At 38.9% G+C, this 9,455-nt stretch overlaps 1 pseudogene; it reads right to left on the bottom strand.

Moving 5' to 3' along the window:
- LOC107195989 overlaps positions 1-9,049 on the bottom strand; it is an 88,582-nt pseudogene extending 79,533 nt beyond the window's left edge.
- Between the last annotated feature and the right edge of the window lie 406 nt (positions 9,050-9,455).

The raw sequence follows: 9,455 nt of genomic DNA, 5'->3' as shown, positions 1-9,455 counted from the left end.
ACCGATTCAAGCACAAGCGTTCCACAGCAAGACTGCTCTTCCCTCGTCTCGTCTGTCACTCTTTCACGGATCCCAGTCAGACACGCTGTTCTCCCCAAAGACACACACGCCTTCCCCTCCTGAATATCTGGAGCTACCAAAGACATTCTTCACACCCATCTCTAAAGCCTCCTCTTCCATAAAGCTTTCTTCATTCTCCAAATAGTCACTATTTTCTCTGCCGATCATGTCTCTAAGTCAAATATGTGTCACTCTCTCAAGACACTAATCATACTTGGAATATAAATATTCACTATAGGTGTGTTTACCATGCCCGCTGTGCTTGAGCATAGTAACCATTATTACTCTTGTTTTTAATTTGTCACTCTATCCTTTTGCTGGGTCACTCCATTCGGGGCTGTCACCAGAAAAGCAATATTGACCTATTGTATGTTTTATCCTGAAATGATCGGATTTTGTTAGAAAAAAATGTTCTTCTTAGTTCAGAAACAAATTCTTATCCATTTAGAAACTAAAAGACCTTTAGATGTTTTATGTGATTTTTGTTTGTATTAGAACAGGTGGCCTTTGACAAGGGCTAGAATGGCAAAAGCAACAGGAACGATACAGGTACAGAAGCATCTATCCATCCAGCATGTACAGGCAGCAGCTTTTCTGCAAGTTTATTTCTGAGATGAAAAAATACAATCAGGCAGATCAATAAAACAACCAACATTTTCTCTTTCTCTTTGTTCATCTTTTCACCTTGTGTTAAAGAACTATCATATATATATTTTCAGAAGCCATGAATCAAAATCAATCATTTTTTAAAAATACATTAATCAACCTCCCATATTCATCATTCCTCATATCCTTTATTTTCTCCTTCAGTAGAAATGCCTTTATTTGAAATAAAGGAAAAGGATAAAAATGAGATGTTGGGGGTAGGGTACAGGAGGCCAAAAAGACTTATTACATTGGTAAAAAATTCTAAAATACAAAATTCCAGCCAAAGTTGGAATTTCACAGGAAGAAGCACAGAGGATTACAATCCTATTTACTGACTTTCGAGGATGACTCTCTTCATAGACACATGCCCCCTCCACACGCATAACCCTCAACATAGGGCCCTAAGCAACCTGCTTCGGCCAAATACATATGGTAAAAATCACAGTAGAGTTTGGGTAGGAACAGAGTAGTGGGCAGTCGTAACCATGGAAATAGCGTCGAAAGAGCTCAGAGTCAAGTGTATATGCTAGGGACGTAGGGATTCCAAAACTGAGAGGCTAAAATCTCTCTGGGTCCTCTTTTATTCATTCCAATCAGAAAAGAGGATTTTAGATAAATTCACTGGCTCTGGGTCTACTGACACAACCAAAAGGTTTTTTTGAAGTAAAACTAGGCATAGAACTTTGAGTTTCCACAGTGAAAAAATCTACCATGTCTATCAATTTATACACTAATAAAAAATAATCTGGGTTTACTATTTCCCTTTCCTGTCCTTCCCTTTTCTCCTTAGCCAGTGACTGACCAACTAGCAGAGACCAACTGACAAATGCAAACAGAATGACAGCTAAGTAAATACAGGAGTTTAACCACCACCCCTCCGAGCAGTTATGTCTAAGCATCCCGAATACCATTCCAGAGTCCAAGAATTACCTCTTTTTCTCAATACATTTTATTTCTTCCTGAGATCTATTTCCCCAGCAAACTCAGCTTATGTACAAGTAAAAAGAACAATCTACCAAGAACCACCTAACTGGGTCCTCAATTCCTCTCCAAATTTTCTGTCCTACTTGGGGAGAGCCTCTCCCATACCCCCATGTCTCGGCTATTCTCTCTATAAAGTGGGAAAAATGTCTTGCATGTCTCATTAAGTCTAGTGTTTGCTCTAGGTCATGCGATGCTATAATTCGATAAATGGTAAATAATGCTAACCATTTGCATCGTATCTTTCAAAAGTACCTTGCGTGCTTAGGATGAATCCAATGAGTAAACTAACATGAGTTTGATCCCCACGAGAACTGTTTAATGGAAGAGTAACTAAGGCACTCCCAAGTTAATTACCACCAGTTTGGGTGGGTATGAGAGATGATTTGCTTTTTTCACTTCAATTTGAGAAATTGATTTTATGGCTTCCCAGCGATCTTTCACTGTTGAAACCCCACAAAATAAATGGAGAATCAATAAAAGAAAAAAAATCTGCTGTTGGCTTAAGTCTAGGTTACCATTTCCTCCGTCTTTTTTTTCCCTCCCAAATCAGTGTTGCCATCACGGTAAACACCCCTCAGATTCTGTTCTGATTAGAAATCTAGATGCATCGTTTTCCTTTTGTAATACAAATATGTTTAGATAATAATACTCACTGTCAATGGCCTTTTATGTGTGGGGGGCACTATCTCAGAACACTGGAAAACTTCACATTCAAATATTAAAACAGAAAAGCTAGATGAACATATACTTATTTTCATTGAGTTTACCTATTTAATAAGCCGTTTGATCTAGAATCTCCTTCTGTTATTGTGCCAGAAATGTGACTAATTTGCTTCCTTAAGAACCACTATACAAGTTGTGATATTATAAAAATCATATTTTATTATCATTTCATTTTATAATAATATAGAAATATGTTCTGCACTACACAATGGCAGACTCAGCAATACAGAGTAATGCCTCATTTATCCAGGATGGTGGGGTAATGAGGTGGTCCACTGTGATTTGTCCTGATAACTGAGGCCTACTGCCTTTGCATGCCAAAAAGTTGTATTTGAACTAATTTTGCTGGAAAGATTTCTCAAACATATTACACAATTTCCGGCTTAAACATATAAGAGCTATTAACATATTTTTAATGATAAAGTCATCACATGGCTCTCAGCCATTATACTTGCTTACTCCTTTGCTAACTGTTCTCGGCTGCTTCTTTCAGAGTCACTGTGTATTAAAGCCTTTATATTTCCTTTCTCTCTATTAGTTGCCCTTTTATCAGTTATCAAGGCTCTTGCTCCAAGCAATTTTTATGCCTTTAAATTCCTGTTTTTATGTGTAAGCATCATGAATACCATTCTAGAGTCCAAGAATTACTTCTTTTTCTCAATACAAGACCCTATTAAAAGAAATTGAAGAAGATACAAAGAAATGGAAAGATATTCCATGTTCTTGAATTAGAATTGGAAGAATCAACATAGTTAAAATGACCATATCACCTAAAGCATTATACTGATGTAATGCAATCCCCATCAAAATCTCATCGGCATTTTTTAAAGAAATAGAACAAAAAATCATCAGATTTGTATGGAAGCACAAAAGACCCCAAATTGACAAAGCCATCCTGAGAAAAAAGAATGAAGCTGGAGCCATCACTCTACCCGACTTCAAATTACACTACAAAGTGACAGTAATCATAACGGCATGGTATTCGCAGCAAAACAGATACAGAGACCAGTGGAACAGAAACGAGAGTCCAGAAGTAAACTCATATTTATATGAGCAAATAATTTTCGACAGAAAAATATACAGTGGAGAAAGGAAAGCCTCTTCAATAAATGATGCTGGGAAAATTGGAAGGCTACCTGCAAAAGAATGAAACTAGACTGTTGTCTATCATCACACACCCAAATTAACTCAAAATGGATTAAGGATCCGAATATAAGACCAGAATCAATAAAATGCATAGAAGAAAACAGGAACTAAGTTCAAGGACCTTGGACTTCAAGAGGATTTTATGAATTTGACCTCATAGGCAAGGGAAGTAAAAGCTGAAATAAATGAATGGAACTACATCAAACTAATGGAACTACAATGCCTCCGATAAGGGCCTAATATCCAAAATATACAAAGAACTCATATGACTCAATAACAACAAAAACAACAAAAACGATCCAATCAAAAAATGGGCAGAGGACCTGAACAGACACTTCTCCCCGGAGGACATACAAATAGCCAACAAATATTTGAAAAGATGCTCAACATCACTAGCTATTAGGGAAATGAAAATCAAAACCACAATGAGATACCATCTCACATCGGTTAGAATCAAAAGAACAAGTAATAACAAATGTTGGAGAGGATGTGGAAAAAAAGGAACTCTCATACACTGCTGGTAGGACTGTAAATTGGTACAGCCACTATGGAAAACAGTATGGAAGTTCCTCAAAAAACTAAAAGTTGATCTACCATATGATCCAGCAATCCCTCTACTGGGTATTTACCCCAAAAACTTGAAAACCCGTATCCAAAAAGACATTTGCACACCGATGTTCATAGCAGGACTATTCACAGTGGCCAGGACATGGAAGCAATCAAAGTGTTCTACCATAAATGATTGGCTAAAGAAGCTGTGGTACATATATACAATGGAATATTACTCAGCCAATAAGAGATGAAATACTGCCATTTGCGACAATATGATGGACCTCGAGATAATCATGCTAAGAGAAATAAGCCAGACTGAAAAAGTTGAAAATCACATGATAAGTGATATCATATAAGTGTATATGTAGGATATAAACCTAACAGCAACAAATGAACAGGACAAACAAAGACTCAGGGACACGGACAATGGACTAGTGGTTACCAGAGGGTAGGAGGTGGAGGAGGAGGGAAGAGGTAGACAGGGTAAAGGGAATCAAATATAAGGGGGTAAGGGGAGGGTGAAGCGGGTAAAGGGGATCCAATATATGGTAGCTGAAGGAAACTGGACTTTGGGTGGTAAACACACAATAGAATATATAGATGTCAAATTATAATGTACACATGAAAATTATGTAATTGTATTAACCAATGTTACTCCAATAAACTTAACAAAAATAAATAAATAAAAATAAAAAGGCAAAAAAATTCCTGTTTTTAACTTGTAGAAAGCTTGATAATAAAACCCTTTTAGGAGTCATTTCAATTTTTGCATACAAGCTTGAAGAGGGGCACAATTAGGCATTGGTCCGAGTGCATGAGGGGCCCCGTGCAGGCGAACAGCAGATGCTCCAGGTGCCTGGTTCTTGACGAGGACCCAGGGAGTGAGTTTGCTGAGAGCCTTCCATGAGAGCAAGTGCCTTTATTCTGCCTCGTATTTTTTTTCTCATTATTTCACCCCGATGGGTGTCCTTAACTAGATTATAAAGTCTGTGAGGGCAGGAAACATATTTTATTGTTTGTCTGATATGGCACACTACTTAATATAGTGCTAAGTACGTAAAAAGTTCTCCTGTGATTTGACAATGCTGTGCCTTCTCCCAGAAACTTGAAGAAGCCTGGGTTTCTTCTTTAAGGGTAATGCAATATGTTACTTAAAATTTCTGTCTGTCATTTAGCATTATTTGTGCAAACTTCCCCCTACCAGAGTTGCCTGACATTATTTACATTGCTGTAAATAAATGTAAACACTCCTCATTTAATCTGTGACACTGTAATTAGAAACCAATTAATTAATTAATCTTTTCTTAATTCACAATTCTTTTCTTTTTTTTCTGGTCTGTGTAATTCGTGAGCAAAATTTCCAGCTCTGTGCTGAAGCACAACTGTAGCCTTGCATGCCCAGTAACTCATTAATATTTCTTAAGCTGTGCCTAAGTCAAATTTTTCTGGCTTGTCAAGGATCTCTTTGATCATAGCAATCAAAAGAATTGAGTGGAGACTGACCCTCAGAAATGAAATGCAAAGGCTCTTTATATTAATTTAAATGTCTCTGGCCCATTTAGATATTTATTCTGAAATTTTCATTTAATGTTCCATGTCATCTAAATTCTTTTTGCTCTGCAAAAGCCACTTCAGGAAATCATATTTCCTTATAACATCAATTTTCCCAGCATCAGGTTCTTGATTTGCCCAGGAAGTGAAAGTGCATGCTCTCTTGGCCACACTGCAAACATTCTTAACTCTCTCTGTGATGTTTCATTGCTTCTGATAACATTCTCTAAACCTGTAATGTGTACATGCCACTTATCTGTAGACACTTGGAAAGTGGGGTCACTGATCTAAATATGACATGCTAACACGAAGCACCGCTTATCATTTTGCACCTGCAGAGGGACTTACAGAGTGACACAGCCTTATTATATACACTACCTGAGACCAAATCCTCCTTGGGACAGTAATGTCTGCTCAGTTTTTAATCCTACTGCAATAACTCACTGGTAATAATTCTTTAATATGCCCTTTTCTCAAAGCTGTTTGAAACATCTCATTTGGCTGGAAAAGCAGCTGCAAAAGTCACTCTGTGTTCATTGTGAACACTTTTCTTTATTACATTCTTGAAAATCCAGAATGACTACAGCCTATCCTGATCCTTAAGCTGTATTCTCTGTAAGCAGAACATGGTAATAACCCAAAACTAGGAGAAAGAAGTAAATAATAATAATGACAACAATAATAATAATGATAAGAGTGGAAACAGATGAAATAGAGAATAAAAAGTAAAGAAAAATCGATGAAACCAAAAGTTGGATCTTTAAAAAGATTCATAAAAACGTCTGTCTAAAGAAAAAAGAAAGAAGACTAAAATGACTAAAATCAGGAATGAAAAACAGGATGTTACTACCAACCTTTCAAAATTAAAAAGAATTATAAGGAAATTCTATGAATAATTGTGTGAATAAATTAGATAAAATAGAAAAAGTACTATAAAGATATGAACTAATATAACTGACTCAAAAGAAATAGAAAATTTAATAGACTTAAAAAAAGTAAAAAGACAATTAATAATAAAAAAAATCTCCTACAAATAAAAGCGCAGGATCAGATGATTTTGCTGGTGAATACTACCAAATGTTTACAGAAGAAGTAACATCAAACCTTCACAAATTCGTTTTGCAAAAAATAGGAGAAAGGATCATTTCACAATTCATTCTATGAGGTCAGTATTACCCTGATACCAAAACCAAAGAAATCACTAAAAAAGAATGCTACAGACCAATATACCTTATGACTACAGATATAAAATTTCTCAACAAAATAGCAGCAAACTGAATCCAGCAACATATAAAAAAGATTATACACCACAAACACGTGGGATTTATCGCACAAATGTAAGGTTGGTTCGATACATAAAAATCAATGAATCAAATTAATACACCAAATTAATAGAATAAAAAACTATCATATCCATACAGGCAGAAAAAGCATTTGACAAAAATCCCATCTTATTATCCAGGATAAAGACAATAGCAGTAGAAGGGAACGTTGACATAATAAAGGGTATACGAAAAACCCATAGCTAACATCATTTTTAATAGTGAAAGATTTAATGCTTTCCCTAAAGATCAAGAAAAAGACAAGGATGCCTATTCAACAGAATACTAGAGGTTCTAGCCAGATAAAGTTAAGCAAGAAAAAATTTTAAAGGCCTCCATATTGAAATGAAAAAACTAAAATTATTTCTGTTTACGTAATTCGCTAAAAATAAACTATTAGTAAAAGTAGTTTAGCAAGGTTGCAGTATATGAGTATATAAAAATCAACTGTATTTCTACTTGCAATAAACAAGCAAAATATGAAATTAATAATGAAATATTCTTTACAACAGCATCAAAATAATAAAATTCTTAGAAGTACATTTAGCAAAATAAGTACAAGGCTTGTACACTAAAAACTATAAAACATCACTGAAAGAATTCGAAGATCCAAATAAATGGAAAGACATCTATGTTCATGAAAAACTTAATATTTTAAGACAGCAATTCTCCCCCAAATTATCTACAGATTTAATGGGAAACCTATCAAAATACCAGCTACCTTTTCTTTTTTGCAGAAATTAATAAACTTACTCTGAAATTCATATGAGATGACTCAGCAAAAGCAAAATAATCTTGAAAAAAGAAGAAAGTTAAAGGACTCTCACTTCCCAATCTCAAAACTTACTACAAAGCTATAGGAATCAAAACTGCGTGGGGCTGGCATAAGGGCAGACAAACGGATCAGTGGAATGGAATTGACAGTCCAGAAACAGACCCATACATTTACGGTCAATTTTTTTTCAACAAAGCTGACAAGACAATTCAACGGGGGAGAATAGTCTTTTCAAGAAACGGTGCTAAGACAAATGGAGTTCCACATATAAAATAATTTAGTCGGACCACTATATCATAACATATACAAAAATTAACTAAACTGAATGAAACATCTAAGTACAAAAGCTGAAACTATAAAACTCTTAGAAAAAAGGCAGGTATAAGCCTTGGAGATTCTGGATTGGGCATAGCTCTTAGATAAGGCATAAAAAGCGCAAGCACAACAAAATTTAAAAAATAAATTGGGCTTTGGAGAGAGTGAAGGTTCGTTGTGTTTTTTTTTTGAGCTGAGGTGCCTCTCTCCACTCCATCTAGGTGGTTCCTCCAAGAGTGGACGGTCCGGGCCAACCCTGTCGCTCCTATGACAACGCCCCTGCGGGCTTCTCTTCCGTTTCCGTCCTGGGGCGGCAGTGGCCAAGGCCTAGAGAGGGCAAGGTGACCACTCCTATATGAACACCGAGCTCCTGGCCATCCCGCAGCGCTTCCAAAAGAACCTAAACTAAGCTCATGATCACCTGGATCCTGAGGGTGAATGGCCCAGTGGAGCCGACCCTGTCAGTGAATTCCAGGTTGTATCGCTCCTGGGCAACCTGAACAGCGACGCCACCTCCCACTACCGCGGCAACACCCTGCGCAGAAGCTGCCGGACGCTCTCACCTGGCTGCTGCGGCCTGGCGCCGGCGCTGGGGGGTCCTTCCTGCACTTAGAGGCCACTGAGCCGCCCTTCGGCCCCTGGAACATCAGGGAGGAGGACATCCAGCTGGTAAACCAACAGGGCAGGCCTGACTGGGTTGACTGCGAGCCGCCCTCGCCCCACCTGCCCCACGCGCCGTCGCAGGTGCCTGTGGCCCAAGCACGAGGACGTGCCGGAGGACGCGCCCTTCACGCATACGGGCAGCGGCGCCTGCTATGGCCACGCCCTCTGAGCGGCGGCTTGCGCTGGTCAGCTTGCTAGCGGAGGGCATGACAATGCTGGAGGCGGCGACGGGAATCCAGACCGTAGTTACAATGGACCTGCCGTGGTCCCAGAGCCAGACGGCAGCATGCAAGCTCACGTAGGGGTTCATCCCGACGTACAAGGACCTCATGGGCTGGCTCCTGAGGCATAGCGTGTCCAAGAAGCGGGTGGAGAAGGAGCCCGCCAAGGTCCTACTGGAGCTCTACATGGAAGAGGCCAAGCTGCCACCAGCACCAGCCGGCCTAAGGGCTGGGGAGGAGCAGCCTTCCCCACTACTTCCACCTGGCCTGCGGGGAGGAGCCGCTGGTGCACGAAGGCTAGGCATCCTGGGCTGGGCCTTCCTATTGACAATGGAGTAGGGGAGAAGCTAAATTCCATGGATTCCACAGAGCAAAGAACTGGGGACGTTATAAGGGATAGGCAAAGCCTCGTGCAGTGACACCTGAGCACCCCCAGGATGGACTGAGGGATGGCCTGCCTGCTCTCCAGACTCCGTTGGCGTATGTTTGCGGAGC

The sequence above is a fragment of the Pteropus alecto genome, unplaced genomic scaffold (genome assembly GCF_000325575.1).
Source record: "Pteropus alecto unplaced genomic scaffold, ASM32557v1 scaffold164, whole genome shotgun sequence".
Classification (NCBI taxonomy): domain Eukaryota; kingdom Metazoa; phylum Chordata; class Mammalia; order Chiroptera; family Pteropodidae; genus Pteropus; species Pteropus alecto.
The sequence above is the reverse complement of the archived record's forward strand: the minus strand, read 5'-3'. Positions and strand labels throughout refer to the sequence as shown.